This window comes from Chroicocephalus ridibundus, chromosome 1 (genome assembly GCF_963924245.1).
Source record: "Chroicocephalus ridibundus chromosome 1, bChrRid1.1, whole genome shotgun sequence".
Lineage (NCBI taxonomy): Eukaryota > Metazoa > Chordata > Aves > Charadriiformes > Laridae > Chroicocephalus > Chroicocephalus ridibundus.
This window is the reverse complement of record NC_086284.1, coordinates 28794073-28820764: the sequence shown is the minus strand read 5'-3', so window position 1 is coordinate 28820764 and position 26692 is coordinate 28794073. Positions and strand designations below refer to the sequence as shown.

The 26692-nt window shown below is 36.5% G+C and overlaps 1 protein-coding gene across 6 annotated transcripts in view; it reads right to left on the bottom strand.

Annotated features, from left to right (window-relative positions):
- Positions 1-26692, bottom strand: part of NBEA (neurobeachin) — a 513163-nt gene that overhangs the window by 192549 nt on the left and 293922 nt on the right. The window lies entirely within an intron of this gene.

Genomic DNA, 26692 nt, shown 5'->3' with positions numbered 1-26692 from the left:
ATGTGGTAATTGTCTTGGTAAATTATTATTCCAGCACTAACAGAGTACTAGGATGATTTTATAGCTTCCAGCTAATACAAGCCATTAACAGCCACAGCCATCTTTGTGTTACATTGCCTTTTTACATTCAAAAGCAATATTAAACTTCTGAAGAATTATATAAGCCATTGTTAATCTACATTCAGGTCAAAACATACACATATATAATTATCTGGTATTCAACTTCTGTTCTAAAGAAATTACCAGCTTTCAGAGAACTTCTTGATCTTATCAACACAAACATCTCCCACATCAATTTTACAAGCATGCTGTATTTTAAGCCAACATTTTAAAAACTTTTTGGATCACTATGAAATACCCAAAATGTTTGTGGATGCATCCTTATCATCAGACTCATAATTGAACACACTATACACTTAAAATGATTCTACAGATCATGACCTTGCAGACCATAATGAGGGAACCACTGCTTTAAACCAGTAATTTTCGATCTATCTGCAGAACCCTGGAAATGCCTGTACAAAAGGTGGATGACAAAAAAAAAAGATAAAAGTTCTCAACTCATGAGTACGGGCTACATCTTTGCTGTATTTTTCTGGGCGTTACTTCAGACACTTTTTTGTATATTGCCTTCGTTTTGGGAAGCTATGCACTGGTAGCCATTTCCAGAGGAAAAGTAGAAATATACTAATGTAGAACAGACCTTTTCATTTTTTACAGTCCACTTAACTACTTTTTTCATGCTTGCATGAGTTCTTGTCCAACTTTACTAACTGCTGTCATGAGATCCAGATCAGATCAGGAGGGCAGAGCACCAAGGGGAGTGGATGTAGCAGCATACCTTCTAGCCACTTAGACATTTTCAGAAGCAGCATGCCATCATTTTTAGTCAATGTATTTTTTTGCATTCTGAATGAAATTTTCACTATGTGCTTGAGTTTGCATGAAGGTCCTTTGCTGCCTGGCAGAACAGGCATTGTACTTATCTACAAGCAGTGAAAGGGCAACCTCAGGAGTTCTGTGGGAGCTGCTTCCTCACCTAGAGCAATTCAGAGCATCTTAGAATTATAGAACCATAGGATTGTCTAGGTTGGAAAGGACCTTTAAGATCACCGAGTCCAACCATTAAGGTAACACTGCCAAAACCCACCACTGAACCATGTCCCTAAGCACCACGTCTACCCATCTTTGAAATACCTCCAGGGATGGTGACTCAACCACTTCCCTGGGCAGCCTGTTCCAATGCTTCATAACCCTTTCAGTGTAAAATTTTTTCCTAATATCCATCCTAAACCTCCCTTGGTGCAACTTGAGGCCATTTCTTCTTGTCCTAACGTTTGTTACTTGGAAGAAGAGACCGACCCCCACCTCACTACAACCTCCTTTCAGGTAGTTGTAGAGAGCGATAAGGTCTCCCCTCAGCTTCCTTTTCTCCAGGCTAAACATCCCCAGCTCCCTCAGCTGCTCCTCATAAAGACTTGTTCTCCAGACCCCTCACCAGCTTCGTTGCCCTTCTCTGGACCCGCTTCAGCACCTCAATGTCTTTCTTGTAGTGAGGGGCCTAAAACTGGACACAGTACCCAAGGTGGGGCCTCACCAGTGCCGAGTACAGGGGGTGATCACTTCCCTAGTCCTACTCACCACACTGTTCCTGATACAGGCCAGAATGCTGTTGGCCTTCTTGGCCACCTGGGCACGCTGCTGGCTCATGCTGACCCTGCATTTGGCCTTGTTGAACCTCAGGAGTTTCAGACAGGCACACTTCTTGAGTTTGCCCAGGTTCGTCTGGATGGCATCCCTTCCCTCAGGCATGTCAACTGCACCACTCTGCTTGGTGTTGTCTGCAAACTTGCTGAGGGTGCACTCAATCCCACTGTCTTAAGGGCTTTTTATTGTAGTGATTTTTTTGAAAGTAAAGAAACTTTCCCTTTTTACTGCCATCTAAGAGTTCATGATGAAACAGGAGTAAAGATATTAATGAAAACTCCTTTAAACACAAGAGTTTTCTGAAATGGCACTTGTCACCGCAATAATAATAAAAAAGACTGCTAGGTTGATAAGAATGGTACAATTATGTATGAATTAAAGATTTTTTATGAAATTAAGACATTCAAAGACTAAAAGAAATTACATTTTTAATTTGTTCTGCGTTTAATCTGACAATTCATTAATTTCATTAATCAGTCTGAACAATACGATATATTCTCAGCTGAAAGTAAAACATTTTAAAGTCACTATTTTAGTGAAGTGGTAAGTAAAGAAATGATGAAATTGTCAGAGGATAAAGTCTATTTTGGAGATCCAAAAAAAGGGTTACAAGTTCACCAGGGATCAAAGTCTGAAATACACAATAATGGTGCAAAATAAAAATTTTGAAAGAACAGAACACAAATGTTATTCCTAATCACAAATTATATGGCTTTTTAAAACACAATTGAAGTTTCTTCCCAGAGTTTTCTATAGGAATCTATCCCACAATGTTATTATATACTTCCAGATATCTGAACCCTGAAGAAAAGGTTTTTGAATCTTAAGCAGTTACTCTCTGATTTACCCTTGACTCTTTGAGCAAGATCTTTAATAAAAAGACAAGACATTTTCTCCTACCTTATTGTTAGTAAGAAAGCAGATGGCTGAAATGCTGATGGCTATACTTACAGAAAGTTTTGAACGGTTGAGTTTCATCACTTGCATTACAGACAAATATTTGTGGGATTTTCCTAAAAAGTTTTATTATGTTTTTGGATTAGATTAAAAATACTAGTAAGTAGAAGACTGTGGCCACAAGCTCAAGCCTAAAACTAAGAATTTAACCTGCTTTAAAAGTCCAGAGCTATGTACTGAATCAGTATGAAGTTGTCTAGCCCTTAGATTACAGTACTTCAGAAATACTTACCTCCCAATCCTGTGGATATTATTCAGGCTTTAAGATTTTTCAGGAATTTAGGTAGCTGTTAGGTAGCTCTAAATGATGGCTGTAAATCAAGTAGAACTACAGCTTCTAACGCTGTACTGGGCACAAGTCAGCCCTATGAGAGCGTATGTCTGCAAGTCATCCGCATCTCTTTCTGCTACAACCCATTTTTTCAAGAAGTGACTTGACTAAATCAAGTCATTTTAGTGATTTATTTCTGCAACAAGTACAATATTTCAATAAGCTATACTTTCCTTAATAATGTATATTATTAATAATCCTTATTTCCACAGCCAACTACATTACAGGTAATTTCTCATTCCCCCATATCTTATACCAGTTAAGTGACATTTTGAATCAGACTTGTTTGAATGAAAAAGTGCATATTAAGCATATTGTAATGAATTTTTTTTTTTAAGAACTGAAAAGTGCATAGCATCATTCAGGAGCTACTCCTACATATTTCGAAAAAGGCTGAAAGAGCTGGGACTCTTTAGCCTGGAGAAGAGAAGGTTGAGGGGGGACCTGATTAATGTTTACAAGTATCTAAAGGGTGGGTTTAAGGAGGACGGAGCCAGGCTCTTTTCAATGGTTCCCAGTGACAGGACAAGGGGCAATGGGCACAAGCTAGAACATAGGAAGTTCCGTTCAAATACACGGAAAAACTTCTTTACGGTGAGGGTGACAGAGCACTGGAACAGGCTGCCCAGGGAGGTTGTGGAGTCCCCTTCTCTGGAGATTTTCAAGACCCGCCTGGATGCAGCCCTGAGGGATGTGCTTTAGGCAATCCTGCTCTAGCAGGATTAGTCCAACTGGACTAGATGATCTCTAGAGGTCCCTTCCAACTCCGAAGATTCCGTGATTCCGTGAAAAGTACCATTTTAACTGAACAGTTATTTAAAAATGAACTCGAAAACACGACACAAACGAGTCTGCTCCATGAGTTTAACTGTCAAGATAATTTCCTTACAAACTGTAATATAATTTAATATGAACCTTTATCATCCTTATCATGATGAGGGTTGGTATGAAACTAGTGATATTACAAGATTACTAACAATGAAACATTTTATTTGGAGTGGTGTGCATGTTGCAAACTTACTCCCAAACTTCAGGTGTGCAGCACTTCATAGCATTAATACAGCCACAGAATGTACATGTTTTAATGGAACAAGCCCTATTTTACTAGTTGTTGAAGGATTACAAATTCTATTTCACTGTCATCTCTGGTGCCTGCTTAGCAGCTCGCCGTGTACATTCTCCTACTTTAAACTGTATTTTATCTTGTCAAAGGCCAGCATGGGATGGAAAGGCAAGGTGGTTTTATGCTACCCCAGATAGCCAATGTGGGCTTTGATAAGTTAGAGAGAACAGCTTGGAAGTCTTCCAAGGGCAAGTTGCTCTAAAACTCAGAACTGCCCAGAATTCCATATAATACTCTTTGCTACCGTATCACACACACCTTCCATATATTTGGGGTCAAAGATTACAGAGAGGGACTGAAGTATTTTAGGTAGCTCAATCTATTACCGAAGGAGAAATTCTGTAGCTCTCTGCCACCAAAACAATTTAGAGGAATACCAAGCCAGCCTGAACAGCAAAGTCCTCCCTGCCTTTTCACAACATCTCTATAGCTCAGACATTTCAAAGACAACTTTTGAAAAGATTTTCTATGAACTACTTCAGACACAGCTCCAAAGAAGTGTATGGAAAGGGTTTTTTTTTCTTTTACTTATGAATATTAGTTGTCCTAAACAGCAAGCCTTTGTGGGCACTCAGCATCCATGACAGCAGCTCCATGGCTGTGAAACCCACTCCTTGTTCACGGAGAAATGCAGTTTGCTGTACGTGACCTAGAGCTACAGCAACTAGAGGCAAGAGGTGGAGAGAAGCAGTGCACATGTCCATAAAAGATCCTCAGACTGCAGCCCAAAGGATGGGCTGCCAGATGGAAGAGATTAAGTTTGAATATGTTAATGAAGAGGAACAAGCCTGCAGGCATGGGGGAAGGGGAAAAAGTTGTTTGGGAAAAGAGGTGGGTCACAGAACTGGAAGGATGTCATAGTCTTTGTAATACTGGGAAACTGCATAGAAAAGGCAAGGAATTTATGATCTATGGTTCTAAGAATTAGTCCTGGTTGTTTTTACGTAACATATTTTAAAAAGGAGAAAACAGTTCTTTTCACAGTGTGGAATTATGACTGCATTTTGAGAAATAAGAAAAAAATGTATATTGGAAAAGCATAAAGAATTTCCCCAAAGTAATATGAAGAACAGAAAATTTGCAATGTTAAAAAAAAAAAGGCAAGTAAAAGAAAACTTGAAATACAAAAAAAAAAATTAAATTATTACTTATGCGATATTTATTACAGTTAAAAAGTACAAGCCAAAGTATAAACCTATTTGCCACAGGATCTAAGTAGTAGAAGTCTTCTGTAATGATGAAAGAACAAATACTGTTAGAAGTGGTATAGCAACAGATACAATACTTGTATTAGAGTGAAGGTTTTTCTGACCGTGCTTGAAACAGAAGCAGTGATTGCTGGTTTTACCAAGATGGTGAGACAAGTATGCAAAAATCACATCCCATATTATAATGGCTAAAAGAGAACAAAGCCTTGTTGTACGTGAACAGAAACGAATATCAGAAGCCTCAAGTAACACAACTAGTATGGTTACTCTACACAAAAAAGTTTTTTTTAGTTACAAAAATCACAAAGCTCCATTAAGTTTTTCCAAAGAGCGTGCTACAGAATCCCCAAAATAAAACTAGAAATACTGAAAATGAAGAATAATACTAAACTAATAATACCAATAATACTAAAAATTGGAAATACCAACACAGGGAATAAAGATGTCAATGATGAGACATCTTGATGATGACAATGATGAGAAACATCTAAAGCAATGAAAATTGAAAAAGATGGTAAAAATACTGTAAGTAGGAATTTAAAAAAATCTTTAGGCATTCATATAAACAGCAACATATTTTTTTCTCTGAAGTACAGATGCACACGAATTATATCAGGAATATATTTGGCAGAGTTTCAGGGTAGAAAGGAAAAAGTCTCAGACAAAGAGATTAGCATTTAAGTAGAAGGATGCGAAGCTCAATACTATGGGAAATTTAGGTAATATTTAATCTTTTTTATGTTTTTTTTTTTTTTTTTTTAGGAATGTGATGTTGAGTGACTCAATTCTTGCATGAGAAGTTTCACACAGTAATTTTTGAAAGAAGCTGGGCAGATGTGTCCTGGGGAAGTCAGGTGGATGATATATGGATTGCTGGAAGCAGGGCTACAAGGCTCAGGATATCAGTACAATACCATGAAGTTTTGTTCACAGACTGGTGAGGTGACATGGCAGTGGGATGACAGGCTGTGAAGAAGAACATAAGACGCTGGTGGAGAGGGCAACTGGCTACAAATACTGGGAGACTGTGATGAAGGCAAGGTCGTGGCAGTGGGCAAACAAGGGATGCGATTTCCTGGGGGAAGGCTGGATGGTCAGTGACCGCTAGCTTTTTCTCCACTTTTTCTTGTATTTGTAATCAGTGCAGCAAACTAGCATGGGTAGGAATGAGACAGAAAACAAAGGAGCTCCTTGCGAATTTGGTTAAGCAGTTGGCGTCCCGGTCACTGAGAGCTGGAGGAGGTGGTGTGGAGAGCACAGCAGTCCAGCTAGATGACTTACATCCCAGCAGCATGGCTAGAAGGCATGCCAGCACTGCTGCACTCAGAAGCGGCATGAGAGATGAGAGGTATTTTTGTACCTCCTGTGTAGGGCTGCCAAAATGTGAAAAATTAAAATGAGAAGAGACATAAGACAGGAATGATTGGTGAAATTTGAGGAGAAATGTAGACAAAGTCAGAGCCCTAAAAATGAAAAAGGACTTGATAGAAAAGTCTAGAGTTAGGCAACGAGGAATTAGAGAAGTTTTTTAATTTTTTTTTTAATTAAAAAAGAAAAGAAAGACAGATTAAAAGGTATCTTCCAGCAATATTTCCCATGATATTGGGAAACGGGAAACCATAAAGACAACAGATCGGGAGGCAAAGAAATTGAAAAGCATAGATGAAAGGTTTGAAATGTAACTATTGATTGGTGAAGAAAAAGCAACACTGAGCTGAAAAAATGGAGAAGTATTAAGTTTGTAAGGAATAGAGTTGTGAGAAGAAAACCAATGACTGTAGAAACTGGTGGAAGAGAAATAATTGTGAAAGTGGATGGGAAGAGAAAGAAATCCATGTGAATAATTACGGGTGGATAAATGAATAAATATTGGGTTATCAGGAATACCTCTTAGATAATCTATAATATTTTGAGACTTGTGAATTTGAGGTACTTTCATTTAAGTCAGTGAACTCCAGAAAACTGTGAAGTTTAGGGCTGATCAGGGTGGTTCTATGATTACATTACAAACATAAAGAGGGAAAAAACGGTTCATTTTAACACAGTTGATAATATATGCAGCACAGGTTACCAGCACATTGCATACTAGTTGACCCACGGGTTTCCCTGTGGGGACTGGAGAATGGCAAAAGTTTTTAAAACAGGAGAGAAAAAGTTTTGAAGTCCTTTACAGTTGTGGAGGATGAATGCAATTCATAAACTTTTTTCAGAGACTGGTATTTGTGCGTTGTAGCTTTGCAAGGTTTGGGTGGGGGGGAAGGGTTTTCCTGTGGACTTTGAAAGAAGGGTGAAATAGAGCACAGAGGAACTCAAAGCAACAGAAAATACTACCACTGATCATCAGAATACGAGCAGAGCAGTCACCTTTGAAAAGCAGAAAGAAAACTGCCAACACAGTTTTTCTCCTATTATCAGGTTACTAATGGTCTTGCATTAATAACGAAGGACAAAGCTGAGAGGAACAGAGAACTGTCTACAAATGAAAAGAGGGCAAAAATTCTCAGAAGACAACTAATGATTAAAAATCCACCAAATTCCTGGCAAAGAATTTTCTAAAAATTTTTTTAAAGTGTAGCATCCTTTTCAGAAAAGAGGGGCGTGACTTATCTGGCTTTGGAGAAGGGTATATTTAATACACACTCTTAAGGAAAACCTCCAGCTCCTGAAACCTTTATGACTTAATTTCGGGAAAAAAAATTGAGGACACAGAAGTTCAAAAGATAAAAATAGAAAGGGGAAGCTGAAAAGTGAAATCCTTCCAGATGTATTAATCTTCAGTTAGATGGGACAACAGAAAGGAGAGTAATGCCAGTAGATGTGAAAGGAAGGCTGTGGCCACAGACATGCTCCTTTTAGCTATGGTAGTACCTGAAACACAAACTTCTAAAGCGGATTATATTGTATAGTCTGATAACTTGCTTCTGAACATCATGAAAATTTATATAAAATGCAAACAATTTGTAAAGGGATTGGGGATTTTCGTATATTACATAGAGTCTGAAGGAACAAACCAATAACGAACACACACACACACAGAAGGACTAACAATTATCCTGATTGTCTAGATTTTTTATAATGCTTAGATCCCAGAATGAGATGTTCATTCTGGAATGCCTGCTATATTATTAAACAGTAGTAAATTTATACCTAGAAGCAGTAGTTTTAGGGAAATAAGATTAACCATGCATAAAGCTATATGGGAAAAAACATAAGTGTCACATGCCTCTTAAAAAATTAGCAATGAAATTGACAATAACTCAAATGTCTACAAAGTAAAACTAAAGGTAAGTAGAATTTTTAAAATTACCAAATTGATTTAACTTAAAACAGAACTTCAAAATACTGTGAGATAACTTTGGCAAATCTATCCAAATATTAATGTGCAATAGTAGGACACTACATGTAGTACAGCTAACTGAAACAACACAATTTCCTGAAGTTTTATATTCAGTTCATTTTCGTTAATCCAATGACTTTGAATGAACAACTGAGGCAACAGAAAAAGTGGATACATAAATTGTCAGCATTTGACTCGCCAGAATCACAATGGGTTTTTTTAGTAACAAAACAGGATATCAATAACAATAGAATCAAAACAATCAATAACAACAGAATGCAAATGCACCAAATTCTAGGAATAATAAGACGTATCCCAAGAAACACTAAAATGCAATAAACCTTAATGTTACTAAGATTAGGACATACAGTAATACTATCTTCGAAGGAAAGGAAAATAAAGTAGTTGGAACAATACTCTGTGATTTAACTCAGATTTCTAGTTTGGAATCTTTTTTCTATTTCAGAATGTGTTGTCATCGCTCCAAACAAAGGAAAAACAGAACCTCCAAAATGCCTTTTAAAAGTTTCAAATAAATGAAAATCTGTGTAAAATTCGCTTTTGGAAAATGTCTTGAAAGAATATGCAGTATTTTAGGACATTTTAATTTCTAATGTATTTTTTGTTATGTCATGCCATCTCAGCACAGTGGCATACTGACTAAGATCTCATGAGTACTCCCATGACACCACAATATAACGAACTCCAAGATGGAATGAATTGTGTATTGAGGTTGCCTATCTCTTTCTAGAGAGCATAATTGTAGATGGCTAAAATAAAGTAAAATACATGCCATACTAAGGGTGCAGCTTTTCTTATTCAAAATATAGAAATATCTCAAAGTTTCACTGACACAAAAATTGAACTACTTAGCAAATTATTTCCAAATTTAAAAAAAAAATAATTTACATTTGGACAATTATGTTTATTATAATATCACATCAGAAACAGGTACCATGGCATCAGCTTAGGCGTTCCTGGAGTGAAGAAATACAACATGAAAATAAAATTTCGAAATGAAAAATTTTGAAGGCTTTTATTAATTTAAAAAAATGGAGAGGAAAATATCAGGAATTTTCATATCGGCTTCTAACATTATAATTTTTCACCAAAAGATTTAACCAAAATACTGTTTTCTGATTAAAAAAGTTTTAAATCAAAATTTCCATTCAACTCTTCTGTTTGTACAAGTATACCACCTGCTGGTAGCAATATTATTTTGCTCCTTAAGCACCTCGTGTGTGAAATTAAAAGAATAAAAGTGAGTGCCCTCTGAACACAACAAGCAGGAGTCCTCATGAAATAGTACAAATTCATGGCAAAATTGTCTGGAAAGTATTTTTCCATTTTAAAGCTATAATCTATAAGCAAACAGATAAACATCCCAGAAAATAACTTGTTTATCTTAATTTTAACAACATAAACCACTAATTTAATAAAGTAAATGGAAAATGTTTTCGGACAACTATTAATTTTGCTATCAAGATGCAATCTTTTTGACCAGGGTTAACTTTAAAAGATAAAGTTTAAAGTTTTTATGATACTTCCTAAGGTATTTACAGAATTAAATTTTGTTGGGGTTTTTTTTTGTTTGCTTGTTTTGTTGATTTTTTTTTTAAATCAAGTATTCAATGTAGTTAATCTCTTGGGGCTTCAAACATTAAGTATTCTTCCAGCAACAATTCTGTAGACAGCATTTGTCTGATAATACAGCTCGCTACTTCGGTTCAGCTTTTCAGCCACGAATATCAAAGTGCATTTGTGTCAGAAGCATGGCGACTCAGTTCTGCCTTGGGAAGGTGAAAAATTGGTTGCAGGAAAAACACATAAACTGCTTTTATGACCAACAGGAAGTAAGAGAAGTCTCTCTTGTAGCTATGCTTTGCCTCTAGTATAGCATCTTCTTGACTGACTTGCACAGAAATTCATGATTAAAAACCCCAAACCCAAGTGCCCAAAACACAAACCCTGCTCATCTAACTGTTGGGGTTTTTTTTTTTAGTGTTATTTGCTTGGTTCAGGTGTAGTGCTGAAAAGGAAAGACAGAGAGAATGATTTATTCAAATCTCACAGTGACACCCTCCTCCTTCGGAGTGCTATCTTATCACCTTAAGTAAATGATAGGATATTTTGCTCCTCAGTGAAATGAACACCACTAGGTAGGTAGCGTTTTCTACCTTTTGTGAAAAGAAAAAAAAAGAATCCATTTTTCTGTTGAATTTTGAATGGCAATAATACCATTGCATTAAGAAACCCAGATAAGCAAAGCTGGAGGTTGGGGTCCCTCCTCAGCTTGTAAATGTCACCCCCATACCGTCCACATCAGCCCATCACAGAAGTTCAGAGATTTTCCAGATGTTATGATGAAACAGTCACCTTTTACAAGAAAAACAATTTACTCTGTATTTCAAGATTGGTATCTATCATATTAAATATGTAACTAGGGACAACAGGGCCCTAGCTTCTCAAAAAAATCTAGGCTTTTGTGAGTTAATTTTTTTAATTTGTTAGAAATTCCAGAAGACTTAAACACTAGCTAAAAGTTGCTTCAGTTAGGGTTACTGTGCTTGAACAACTGAAAAAAGAGTCCCGTTTTCAAAGTGGACATCCAAAGTAAGAGCTTCTGGAAGCTCTTGAAAACTTTGGTGCCTCATTGGCTTACTTAAAGGTCAAAATCTAAAGGCTCAGCCTTGTAAGTAGGGATGACACATGTTACTGGTGATGCAGATGCAGATGCTTCCCCAACTGTCTGCTCCATTCCAGATGCCCAGATCAAGGTGTCTGAGTTTCTTGTGAAAGAACTACTGAAGAAGCTACTGAGCATCCAAACTACAGTGCAGTTTCAAGGCAAACCAGCAATGCCTTGTCAAAAAATCTAGAGCTGTACCATTAATGTAAACAGCAGGGTTGAGGTAGACAGCTAGGACTTGTTATCTCATTAGTTACTTCTGTTTGTAAATCACGGCGTGAAGGCTATGGTATCCAGGAATAGAAATTTTGTCTCTCATAACTTCTAATTAGAAGAAAGAAAAAATGTTTTATCTAAATATTTTTAAAGTGTTATTCTAAAACAAAGATGCCCAGATGCCCAGCTTTTTTTTTTTTTTATACTATTTCTTAAAAACCCACAATGAATTAGTTTCAAACCTTCATAAATTATTCAAGCTCCAACTGGTTAAAGACAGATAACTTATAAACCTGACATTGAGATGAAATAATTAGCTTCCTTGAGACCTATCAAAGAACAGCAACAGTAATCAAAATCTAATAAATAACTAATAAAGTTTTACCTAGGCAATTATTTTAATTTTCACCATGCAAGTGGAAGTGCAAGTCCAATAATACACTATTTTAACAGAATGTTTCTTTTTCCACAATGCTGTTTGAATCTTCGAATTCAAAATTTAGATAAGTCTGAAGATTTACAATTTCTGCAAGATTTTCGGGACAGATTTCTTTTTCTCCTAAGTATCATCTGGAAGTACAACATAAAGCTAAGGCAAAGCACAATCTAACTTTAAACCTAATATTGTTCATAAGAACTGAAACAAAGACATGTTGGCCCAATTAGTGGATATGTCTTGACTGGTGTATAAACAGTTATTCCTATCCACAAATGCAACTTATATTGATAAAATAAACATTTGCAAGTGGCATAGCCATGAGCACTATAGAATTTTTAATATAAAACATGTTTACAATACTATCAAATAAATACTGAAGTAATCTTAACTTTGAATTTTTTTGTTCCTGGGAATTTTTGTAAGAGCTAAGAAACCAGCTTGGCAAGTAAATCAAAACTGTTCTATTTATACTTTATTTCTGACAGTCAAGAGGTTCTTTAGAAGTATAGAAACAGTCTTCTATAAAACATCCCAAAATATATAAGCACGACCCAATGATTTATTTTTGGCTCTGCAAAACTCATGGGAGAAGAAGCAGACATGATATATATATTAAAAAAAAAAGACAACACAGAATTAAAACGTCCTTGTTTTCTGACTTGAAAAAAAAAAATCTGGATTTTGGTAGGTGTTGAAAAACCAGCAGCATAGAACTTAAAGAATTTTTGCATAGAGAGCATTTGACAATCCATTATTCTGGATATACTTTTTAATGTTTTCCTTCCTTTTAGCTACTTACTCTGTTAAGCAATTCCCTGTGACAATCATGAGAGACTGCTGATTTTTCCCTTGTCTGTAGCACAAATCTGTGACATGAACGCGTGTATCTTCTGCATTTTCCATGTACTTTCATAGTTCAGTTGATATTGTAAAGTATGATTTCCTATAGGGATATGCTTTACAAATATAATATAGAATGTATATTTGACTATATTTAGCTGTACATCCTTACTTAAATGAACACTACAGTTAAAGAAAAATCAGTAGCAGCAGTTTAACAAATTTACACAAAACCCCACCGCTTTTCTATGTAGAATCACCATGATGAATTACAATCCTCAGCCTTGCTAATTAAGCTGATTTCATCCTTAACGTGTTCATTGCAGGGTATTTTAAAGACTTTATTGCCGTAATTTGCATGGAAGATAAGAAAGGAGAACAGGAGTTCAAACCCATCTATTATTACACCAGAAAGTAAAGCTTACTGACTGGATCACAGAATCATAGATTTGCCTAGGTTGAAAGGGACCCTTCAGATCATCTAGTCCAACCGTCAACCTAACTCTGACAAAAAACATCACTAAACCATATCTCTAAGCACTATCCCTAACCATCTTTTAAATACCTCCAGGGATGGTGACTCAACCACTTCCCTGGGCAGCCTGTTCCAATGCTCAATAACCCTTTCAGTGTAAACATTTTTCCTAATACCCATCCTAAACCTCCCTTGGTTGAGGCCATTTCTTCTTGTCCTATCCCTTGTTACTTGGGAGAAGAGACCGACCCAAACCACGCTACAACCTCCTTTCAGGTAGTTGTAGAGAGCGATAAGGTCTCCCCTCAGCTTCCTTTTCTCCAGGCTGAACAACCCCAGCTCCCTCAGCTGCTCCTCATAAGACTTGTTCTCCAGACCCCTCACCAGCTTCGTTGCCCTCCTCTGAACACACTCCAGCACCTCAATGTCTTTCTTGTAGTGAGGGGCCTAAAACTGGACACAGTACTCAAGGTGGGGCCTCACCAGCGCCAAGTACAGGGGGACGATCACTTCCCTAGTCCTACTCACCACACTGCTCCTGATACAAGCCAGGATGCTGTTGGCCTTCTTGGGCACACTGCTGGCTCATACTCAGTTGGCTGTCTGCCACCACCCCCACAGGCCCTTCTCCGCTGGGCAGCTCTCCAGCCGCTCCTCCCCAGTCCTGTAGCGCTGCATGGGGTTGTTGTGACCCAAGTGCAGGACCCGGCACTTGGCCTTGTTGAACCTCATACCATTGGCCTTGGCCCATCGATCCAGCCTGTCCAGATACCTCTGCAATGTCTTTCTATCCTCAAGCAGGTCGATATCAGTACTGAGGTAGACAATGGGGGAAGGAACCATACTTCTGGGAACATAAGGATGTCCTGTGCTTCCTTCAGAGCATGGGTAGCCCAATTTCCTAATCCCAGAAAGTAAAAATCAAAAAGTTCACATGACTGTGAAATACAAATTATGAGTTGAGAAAAGACACCATTCTAGGAGTAGTTCAAAAGTGGGAGAAAGTGAGACAATTGGAACTGGACTCAGTTTGTGCCTGGGTTTGAAGGGAATTTGGTGATGGTATTTTTTGGCTTACTTTCTGAAAGCTGTGAATCTGGATCATCCAGAACATTTACTGTCAAAGCTCCTCGTGACACAGGCCGTGGGAAAGAGTTGCTCTTGAAGTGCTGAAGTCACATGTGGCTTAAGAGCTATGGAGCAGGTCATGCCACCCTCAGAGGTTCTACAATTTCTAATGGACAACTTGGAGGAAAATGTAGTCTGCTCTCTCCCTTCTTCACCACCTTCAGTCTTTTGGAACCTCTTGCTTCATTTAGCTACTCTAGATCTCCTCCATGTAGCTCAATAGAAATTATGTTTGAAGATGCTGTGACGTTGACCTTATTTTTGGAAGCTGCTTTTTCTCCAGGGACCAAATTGCCTATGACCTAGTAGAATTTGTTTTCCTTTCTTGCAATCTGGGAGGCACAGTTCAATTACTGGGAAGTTAATTCTAGCAATTAACAGTTGTAATTTACTGGAAGATTAAGGTTGTCAAATTATGCCAAATAATAGCTAAGCTGAGTTCCTTTTATCTAATTTAAGATGTCAACATTATTGACACTTAACTAATCTACCCAGGCCCATTTCATAGGCGATGAAGAGAACTAGTTGCACCTTGGGAAAAGTTTGGTGATAGCAATTCTACTGCTCTTGTCTCAAATAACAAAGGTCTCAACAGGAGAGAAAGTAAAAACCTGGGGTTCTCACAAAAGAATCTGGCATCTAAGACTTGCGTTGAATTGTCAAGGGAAGGATCAGGTCAGAGAATTCACATGACTGAGTGAAATCCAAGAGGTGGATAGAGAAAATGAGAATTATAGGCTATATGGATCCCATTAAAGAAGAGAACTGGAGAAAGTGATCGATTGACTTGTCCCAGTCTTATATTACCACAAATAAAAGTTACATGGAGGTGTCTTTTCATCACTTGATTGACCTGGTAAAGGGAATCCTGAAATATAAAATAGACAAAAATCACCGAAATCACCTCCGCTGTGGAAATTAAAAAAAAAAATAATCAAAGTTCCTATTTTAAAGAATGGGCTTATGATTTTATTGCTATATAACAGCAACAGAGATTCAGGGGGCCAACATTCAAAATCCTCAGATTCAGAATGTAAATGCCTTACTGTAAACAAAATTATTTTGAAATGATACAAAATAATGAAAATAAAATTATATACATTCAGGAAACAAAACCTATATACATTCAAGCAATAGAGAAAAAAAAAAGCTGACACTCAAAAATCAGACTATGTCATTAAAGCAATTGAGAAAGCCTAATAGTTAAATACTTAAAACCAGAATACTCTTTATTATGCATAACACAATGTTAAAAATCAACAACATTATTTTGGAGAGTCTGAATCTGTGGTGCAGTATATACTTATTTTTAAAGAAAAAATATAATTTAGGCCCAATTCTAAAAAGAAGTATGGGTTTGTTTAAGTATAAGACCATGAGAAATCCCATTAAAGTCAACAACATATTTAAAATGAGGTATGTTTCAAGACATATGTTAGGGGCTTAATTCCACCAAAATTTGAGAAAATGCTTTAAGCTACTGGTAGAACATCAGTGTATATTTTTTACACTACAGATTGAATATTAGTAGGCAAAGATATATAGACATTGTTGTTTGTTACATACAAATAAGACTTTAGTTGAGGTTATTTTGTTAACTTTTTCTGCTTCCTAAAACAGCTTTTTTTTTTTTTAAAAAAAAGCAAACAACCAAACCAAAAAGCCAAAATAGTGAAAAGCTTCCAACATGCAACGTCCATGTAGTAAGAAATTGACTGAATTGACACCAGTTTGAAAGCCGCTAAATCACTCTAAAAGATTATTAACCTCACACAAAAAATGAATGTAGATTCTATTCTCATGTCATGCTTTGTAGGACTCTTCATTAAATTAGTAACTCTAATACAGTTCTAGTATAGCTTTTATCCAGTATCTGATGCTTTATTTAAGCAGCCAAAGCAACATGGGACTAGGTGGGTGAATATACACATCAGGTCTGTGCTCTGTATTGCTCAACAGCTGTGTTATTTTTTTCCTAATGTTGAACTGAATTAGCATAAGGCTCCTTGTCCTATCAGCAGAAGACCAAATAGTTCAGTTCTTTCCTCTATATTGTTTTGCTGATGGACATTTACAGATTAAGATCTTCCGTGAGTCCTTCCTTTTCAAAACTATCTAAATGAAGTTGCTTTACTCTTATTATCATTGACTTGAAGCATCCTTGTCTTTCTGTAGATGTTCTGTAATCTTTGCAGTTGGTGATGTGTTTCCAAACTGCACATATAAGCCAAGGCACAGTATATAAGGGATCTACTATTGTTTTAATAGTAATATTGTCCCATGGAGTAGTAAAGCTGAATTATAGACCAAGAAGCTCTTTCTAGTTTAACAGTGAATTTATCGGAAGTTTCCTGTGTGGGTTTGGGGGAAAAAAAGAAGCACACAAAAACGTGTCCTTGTTCACAGCAAAAAAGCATTCTGCTTCAATTCATCTTATCCCTTGGAAAAAATATGTAATACTTCCATTATTTAGCTTCAGGCAGAGGTTAGGAAAATGAAACTGTACCATGATATCTACACACCACACAGTGCTACGAAAATATTTTTTCGTTACCCTCCACCACACTTACAACATTGTGTTAAGAATTAATTCTTGATATCAGCAATATTCTCTTCTGTACTACTCAACAGATTGATAATGAAAAAACCACCATTAATGACAACTGCAACGTGTCTATGACTGTGGTGATTTGATGACCAGTGAGAAGGCAGTATGATTCAGAACTTATTTCCTATCAGTAATCAGATCACTTGCCAAAATTTCTTTATGTGACAGGGAGTCTTGTTGATGCTGTCTGACCAGCCTTTGGTCAGCAGCAGGACCATAAGTCCTTGTACAATGAAAACCTCTTCGCTGATAACTCACAAATATCTGCGCAGCCTTCAGCATGGCTGATGTGGTAGAAAAGAAACACACTAAAAATCTCGCACTCAAGGAAACCCAAAGTTCAGAACTGACTCTCAGTAGTACACCCTTCTCACACACTGATTTGCTAGAGTTTTATCACTCACCGGTTGATAGCCCCAAATGCATAGACTCAGTCATTTCTTCCCTTAGGGCCTACTCTGCCATTATGAAAACGGCTGACGGCATGGAACCGTTCAGAGTCTGCCTTTAGAGCAGATAGGTTCACAAGAAACACTGAAAACTCAAACAGAGTAGAAGGAAAATACAGGAAACAGTATGGAGGATTGTTGGATGAGCTGCTAATAGCTCATTTATTTATAATACTTGGTGTTTTCACTACAAATATTTATAAAAACTTTTGTTTAGTGTGGAGATGTTTAGTGAACATCTCCAAAACCTTCATTTGCCTGCAGCAGGCCTTTGAAATTAAGCAGGAAGAAAACAATCAGGTCAGAGCATTGCTCTTTCTGATACTAAATGCTTTTCTGGCATAAGCGAGATAAAAATTATTGAAAAAAAATAATCTGTGTTCTACTTCTGTTCCGAAGGACAATGTTGGCAGCATACCAAAATAAAAAAAATAAATTGGGCATAATACAGTCATAATGCTCCAATGATCCTAGATCAGCAGTAGACCAGCACTAGGACTACACCAAAACTTTTAGAAAGGAATCTCTCACTACTTTGGGAGGTGTCTACTCCCCAGATAAATTTTTTGCCCAAGAGTCACTGTATGTCATTCAGCACTCAAGGTGCGTGCAGTAGGGGAAGAAGCATGGTTGCTCACCCTAATTTTCAAGTTAAATTTGCAAGCAAAGTATTTTTAATTTGCACACTGCATATCAAAAAATAGAAAAACCACTATTCAGCACTGTGAAATACACATATGCTCTAACTTCACCAACATCCAAAGGCACCAGAATGGAATTCACTAGATGGCATTATGCCTGCAATCTTCCAGAGACACTGAAAACCTGCAACAGCAAATCAAAATTATTTTTTTCAGGCTTTGTCAACGAAGTGTTTCTCTCTCAAACATACACATCAATAATAATTTTTGCCTGTACTGTTACAGCCTACTCTATCTGAATGTAAATACAATTATACAAGAAAAGCTATGGCAGACACAACATGCTTCCCCCATGAATCACCAAAATTTTGTGGAATGGAACACTGTCGGCCTTTGCTGACGATGCTGTCTCATTTCACACTAGTAAAACATTAATTAGAATGGGGAATTAAAGGACTACAACCATATGGCTCAAGCCCAGGCTCATCTCTTTCCACATTGCTCCAATTCAGAATCCAAGTCTTTACTGTTTTTCCCCTTTTCAAAATATTGAGTCTTAGATGTATGGATTTGGTTGAGGAAGCTTTAGTCATTCCTGGTTAGCTTCCTAATGGCAATAAACCTACAACCTGGCACATCGCAGATGGGGGAGGGTGAGTGCGGAATGAGAAAGAAGCAAGTACATGTGTATGTCATTCTCTTCTGTCTGGCTATTACACAAAGTAAAATAGCTCCATCTGGAAGGATTAAGAGAGACCTGCTCCAGAATAAGCTACAGCCTGCTAGGGGAGCCTCCAGGAAGGTGGACGAGGCCATTTCAGGCTTCTCCAGCTAAAGAACAGAGCCGTAACTGATATGATAGTTGATATATCAGTCATATATCAGATCACTGATATATGATAGTGATCTTTAATATTATGAATGGCGTCAAGATGGTGGATTAGCAACAAGGACTACTCACTATTTCTAGTAAGAAAAGACCTAGGGAGAACATAAAATTATCAAGCAACAATTTCAAAACAAACGAAAGTGCACTTTGCATGAATTTCTCACACAACATACTCAAGATGTGGAACTCAATGCTCTGCCATATCATGGACAGCAGAAGTTTACATGAGTTCTTAAAGGAATTAGACATTTCCTTTCATAGAGGGGAAAAAAACCACCAAACGCTATTAAACTCAAGGATATCACTTCTGGCTCAGGAAGTCCCTGAGCTACAATTTGCTGAAAGCTGGGAGGATATGCAGGGGGAGTATCGCGATAAAGTCACCTAGGGAAATACTACACTCCTCCCTAGACCTCCTCTGCTGGCAGCCAACAGATATTGGAGTAGCAGACTTGTAATCTGATTCATGTAGTTTGCTGTTATATCGTTTTCCACTGTTATTTTGGGGCTGATTCCCCAGTGCCATCAAAAAAGCCCCATGTCAACTAAGTTTCAGTCAATTAACTTTCCTCCTCAGTAGTAAGTAACTCATTCCATTGCTCAGCTAATGAGCATAGGACAGCACGTTCTCAGCAGGACTTAGGCTTTGTAATTATTCTTTAGAAGAAGGTAGACTTGGCCCAAGCCTTTGAAGCTGTTCATATAAAGGATAAGGCATACTCACACATACTGTGAAATTCTTTGGTCTTGAAATATAAACTAGTTTCTAATATAAAACCTCCTAAGTTTATGAGCTTTTAATTTTTTAGAGTGTCATCTAGTACTTACATTCACTGCCAGGTCAGAAATAGTATTCTGTAATAGTTGAATAAGATGATTGATTTACAATCTTAACATTTATTCTTTTGGAGTAAGAGCAGTAAATACAACTGTACACTGTTAAGTAGGGGAAATTAACATAAACACGAAAGAGACTCACCAAGCTTCATCAATATTATGGTATTCTGCTAATATAAATGAGAAAGGACTCTAGCTGCCCTTCACCCTAGCTGCACTTCAACTGATGAAATACAGAATTCGCAATTTCTTTTATATATTGTTTTTGATCAACAATACTTTTTTGTAGTCATTTTTTAAACGGAGATATTAATAAAATCATTAACAAAGCAGCTGTCTAAGGCTGCACATTCTATGATATGTATAGATTAAGATCATTTATGGAAGGAACGTCTTTAACAACTAAATTGCATAGGGTTAGACTGCAATGAAAATGTTATAAATAAAACATCTTCAAAATTTGAAAAAAGTGACTTCTTTAGTATTAACTGAAAACCATGAAACAAAAAGAAACATGAAGTTAAACAAAAGAAAAAACTCAGTATGCTTAGGGCAGCAGTTGATCCATTTAAAAAACACCACTTTATCTGTTCTCTTTTCCTTTGCAAAATCCAATAAACTGCCATTATATTCCTTTTAAATGGTTCCATTACAAGGATTCTATAACAACAGACTAATCTCTTGATAATTATAATAAATGCCTGTAATCAAAGCAGGAACCATTTAAAATAAGGAGAAAGGCTGTTTTCCATCAAACTCGTAGTTCCGTGACCTTTGGAGCATTAAGCTACATCATACGCTGCCACCTCTAACTGCAACATAGCTTTCCTACCAATCTTGCTCAAATAAAAATAAAAAGGATGAGAGATCAATGGCAATGTGGATTGACACATGGTAAGAGTTCTTGCTTTCCAGCTCTGAGCCTTGTAGAACATAAAAACCTCAGTTCGCAAGATTCCAAAGGCTCAAAGCCGGCAGGATTCTGCCAGCAGCTCTTTGACTGGCTTTGATACGTGGTGCTTCTCTTCAGGAGGGAACGGGGGAAGGAGTGGACGGGTATTTTAAAAAGTCTTGCTACGGCAATGTGAGCTGTATATCACTACTAATGCTTAAGAAAGTATTACTTTTCAGAAAGACAGGGCATTTTATCACAAAATTCGATATTGTATTCACATGAACAAACAATGATTTCCAGAGATCATTTAAGAAACTGAAGGCTGATAAAATTACGGGAAATGACTATATATGATCAGAATGGCTTTCATCTGCATTTTGTTAGACCCAGCATTGATTTCACTTTTCAGCTGTGAACAGCAAGAGGCCAGCTGTGGCCAAGGGAGAGAGCAAGCAATGAACCAGGGTCACAATAGAGGCTGAGTTGTCAGAAAATTTAACACTTTTAATGACTAAATCTCAGCAAAAAAATCTTCGAGTTACAACCATTTGAAAATTATATCCAGCGGGTCTCACAAACTGTCAGAGAATAGAAGATTTAATTTATGGCAAAGTAAAACCTTTGAACTCTAGTTATGTGAATAAACAGCATTATAAGGGGAAAACAAACAAAGCAAGGAAAATATAAAATACATTGCCTTCAAGGCAGGAACAACTACATTTTACTTCGTATTCCCAGATGTGTTAAAGGGAAATTTATGACAGCACACTGAAAAGCAAGATTCCCATTGTGAAACCCTTCACATTTATTTAACTAAGCACAATCATTGAAAATGACCTTTATCCAAACCCTTCACAGCTGTCTTAAAATGATGTAAAACTATTGCCAGATTTTCTTTAACTAACATTACTTAACAAAAAGTCATTACCCCAGGGCCATATTACACTACTGGCAAGTAAACACAAATCCATTTTCAACAACATGCTACAAAGTTTTAATGAAATATTGGTAACAAATTGAAAACTCCCAATTAAAAAGGTGCCAAACAGTACAAACCATCAGAGTTTTCTGTTCTAGCAATAAATATAATTTCCTTATTTCTGATAACATATTTTTCACCTATTAGACGTACATGCAAACAGAAAAATGGCTAATATTTGAAAAAAAATCTAATATTTAATCCTGTTATTAAAGGTGTCAAAATTATTATAAATGAAGCTGTTCTAGCAGCATATTGTGAAAAGGTATCCTCATCTGTTCTCAAAAGACAGCACATCCAGAGTGTACATCACTCTGTAAAATTAAAGGGCTACTGACAGTAAATTCATACGGCAGTTTTCATTGTGGTACACTAATAATTTACCAGTGCGCTAATAATGTTTGATTCCAAGACTTAAAAAGCACTGCATCAAAACGATGAACAACTTAAACTTTCTCCTTTTTCTACATAAACACTAAACATGAAGATTAAAAGACTGTCGCAAGACCTGGCCTCCTGCAGGTCTAGGTCGACTGACAGGGTTTAGGAAAAAAAAATAATACTTGTGGATTCAGAACAGTTTGGTTTTTAAAATAATAGTATAGAGCCACAATTAAAGCGGGGGCATACTGCATGTGAGGAGGGAGGAAAGGACTTTATTAAGGGGCTGTTTAGTTCAGTAAATCATGGCTTTCAGATAAAGATGATTATGGTGGTTCCTTGGTGTGAGAGGCAGAAGGGTACAGGAGGTTCATTTCACCACCAAGTAATTATGCTGACCCAGAGCGTTACCATTTATCATGGCTGAAAGATGACACTCACTGTTAGCCAAGGGAAACTGCTAGTCAAATGCTTCCATCTAGATCAATACACACCACATTTTTCTACAGCCAAAAGTAATTATACAACAGCAAACTTCACGATCAATACCCACTCGAGCTAACTTATATTCTGCTGTACAGACATGAAGGTATGGCACTGTCAACTGTCACTGAAAACTACTGCATTTGACCCAGATTAAAGAGTTTACCACTGCCATTAGAAAGGATTTTGCTATCTATTTTCTGAGTAAAAGCAAATGTATCTTCTTTTCTCTGTTATTAAAAACAATGAGCAACCACGCAGGTTTTCAGGACATGTTGCAACCTGCAGCTGAAACCGATGTTCTTCTTATCATTTCATAAAGCCTCACTTAACACGAAATAAAAAAGAAAATCAGTCAATTAAAGAAAAATCAATCTTTCTAACCGCTGAAAGCTAAAACAGTTTCTGGAGCATTAGTTTCTAAAAGCTGCAGTTGAAGACCTGACCTTTGTGAGCTCCAGAGATCAGAAAAGAGAGAAACACATACACCCGAAGTATTAAATCAATGTCATTTTCAGTATTAAACATATATTCATGTTTGTTTACACAGAGGTGCACACATAGGATTACCAGCAAGCCAGCTAGTAGACAAAATTAGACTTTAAGAGTTTAGGTTTTGTTTCAAAATACATCTAAATGTCAGTTTTGACAACTGCTTTCAAAAAGGCAGAGCTTAGCCTTATAAACCAATCTAACACATCAAGAAAGGTTAGAGGGCATAAAAAAATCACTACTTCAGTAAAAAAAAAAAATTTGACATCCAATTTTCAAGCTGATTTATCAGTGGAAAGCTAAAATTGATAGTTTGCCATTACTGGGTAGCAGGCTGTCTAAGAAAGCTGTTACAAAGCCTTTCATTTTGATTTAGCCACATGGATCAATACAAACCTATACTGTTTCAATTTTACAAATATTGATTTTCTGATATAACCTCTGCGGGAGAACATTCATCACCTGCCATACTAAAAAATATTGAAATTTATTTTGTAAACTTTGATTTTCAACAAAATACAGTGTTCTGCTGAGTGAAATGAAATCTGTTTTTCCAGATAACAGCTAATCACTGTTAAAATAATATTTTGAGCAATATATTTTTGCCTTTTCATTTCAGAGTCTGACTTACACTGTTAATCCTTTAACTGGATTCATACCAAGGAAGATCATAAAACTTCCCTTTGTTTTTTGATTGAGAATCTTTTCAGTTTTAATGAATAGGAGGACAAACTAGAACTTCAAGTGAAAATATTCAGTTACAGTGAATATTAAATTCTTACACTAAGTCGCTTGCCAAACCTATAACCCCTTAATGCTTCAGGAAGGAGGATTTTTCTTACAGATACCAGAGAAAAAACAAATTCTCAAAGTAGAAACGGCTATTTTATGAAACAAAAATATTTATCCCATATTTACACAACAATATTATTTACACAAGCATGTTGGGTTTTATCCACCTTGGGCTTTTCTAATCTGCTTTTTGTGATATCCAAGAGCTCTGTTGTCCCTCAGGATTCAAAACATATTATGTTTTCATATGATACTTTGCTTGTATGTAGTTATTGACAGCCCACTCAAACTGAGAAAAATACTAAATTAATTTAAAAAATCGTGTGATTTCGTAAGATAATTTTTAATTTTACAGCTTTTCTTGTTCCAGATTATTTCATCAATCTCTAGTATCTAGATCCATTAAAAAAACAAACTTAAAAATCATTTACAGTTTTGAATCAATGACTTTTTTTTTAATCCCTTCATTCCCATTCCCAAAAAGACCCTTTATGAGCTGCCTAAATAGGACCACAAACATTTCTCAGTGGCACATTGCTGTAGACTATCCAGCCAGGGTATCAATACATAAAAGACACTGAACAAGTTTTAGGAAGAAATACACTCTGAATAAAACTGTAAAAGAATTTTCTCAGCAGCATATGAGATATAAATGAGAAAAGTCATAATCCTGTGTTGGAAGAACACAGTCCAGGGATGAGACTCAAGCAACACCCAAGAGGGTTCAGCGTGCACTCAGAATATGTGCTGGTAACACAATGAAATTCAGATTAGTGATTACTAAACAGGACTGTGAAAAATCCCTAAATTATTAAGTGAGATGCTAAGTAAGTGAAATTCCTGAAATAAAAGCAATGTTTTCTTAATGGAAATTATATAACAAATTCTAAACCTTCTTCTAAATGTAATGTAATGAAACAAGAGTATAACTTCTTTGTAGACTTAGGGCTCAATATGGATAGTCTGTTTATTTATAGAATAGAGAATGTTATTTCTAGCATTTGGATACTAAATTCATCTTCCTACGTGTACCTGAAAACAAATAATATCCACATCAACATATCTGAATTTGAAAAAAAAATTAGTATCACAAAAATTCTGTAAGATAGAGAGGTGGGAGAGAAAACCATGGAAAAGAAACTAAACAGTCCAACTGCATATTGAAGTAAGGACTTGCTAGTCAAATCAGATATACTGTTTCATTTTGTTCCAAAAATGCCAGAAAAGCTCTTAAGTGCAATGGCTACATGCAGCTAGAAAGGACTCTATGTGAGCCATCACACAAACTCATCCTGTTATTCAGATGCTGATTCAGGTGCTGATGATTTTAACCATCAGAACAGCGAACACACTGAATCTGAGGCATAGCAAAACCTCATCAAACTACACGACCAAAGCATGTTTAAAATTAAAGCAAAGCAGCACTAAATTTTTAAAACCTTTCTCTTAAAAAAAGATATTAAGCAAGCACTATTTTTAGGGTTTTTTTTCCTTCAACAGATCTCAAATCACTCTGTTAGCAAAGTACCATAATTCACGTATTACAGATGGGGAAAACAAGGCGGAGAGATAAAAACTGAAATGATTTATTCAGTGTTGAGGTGTCACCTCACTGACACCACCAAGATTATAACTTCATTATTTAGGGCATAAAGTGACTGCTTTCATAGCTGAAGAAAGAATCTTGCTTTCCCATATGAACTGCACTGTGAATTCTGGAGAGGAGAGTGGGTGGAATGGTTGGTATGTCTTGATCGGAAGTGCCCTGAATTGCTGCTCTGATTTGTTAATGGCACTTATTAAATCCACTATTCCCATAAATATGTATATTTTCAACAAAGATTTAAAAAGTAGAAGAAATTTGAATAATTCCAATCTTCACATATAATTCAGTTTAAAAATATTCCAGCATTTTAAAAATACATTACATAACAAAAATTTGTCTTGGCGCAAAATACCATTTAATAATTTCTGAAAAATAATTTCCCCCCTAAGAGGACTGTGGTTGGGGTTTTTTTTGGAGGTAGCGGGGAAATAGGTCTTTTGTGGTCTCTAGCTTGTTTTCTTGGGTTATTTTTGGTTTTGGTTTATATTTAATGAAGAAAAAAAGAAAAACCCAGAAGCAAAATATCTTGTTGACACTTGGGTTGCCATCATATAATCATAGTAGCGAATAACTAAAAAGACAGCATTTGTAATGAATATGCTTAAAGACGCTTTCTTCTGTTAAGGCTTTTCTGTGTCTAACTATATTCAGGACAAGAAGAGAATGACCTTCTAAAAAGTAATGATGGTGATTATCCATATAATGGTTGTAACATGCAAATATACAGCAGCCATGTAAAGGAACAAAAATCAGACAGCAACTTCACAATGCTTAAGGGCTTCATATTTTACAGCACCAGCATTAATGGAAAAGTTAATGTAGCATTGAATAACAGTGAGTTGCTCAGCTGCTGCTACTGCTGCAGAACATTTAGATCATGGAAATAACACATCATTTTTTCACTCCCACTGCTTTCTTGACCCACAGAAAAACAACTCTCACCCACCTCCAAAATCACATGCAAAATATTCCTGCATTACTCAGTTGCTGAAGAAATACAACCAAGCATATAATTTGTAAGACTGAAAATTACACAAAACTCAAAATTAAGGAACAGTGCTGAAGAAAATGTCAAAAACTATACTCTGACTTGATTCATACTATCCTACAAATGCATGCATGAGCACAATCGCTTAATGCTGTACACAAAACAAAACAGCATTTTACAGTACTTTTATGTCTTAATTCTT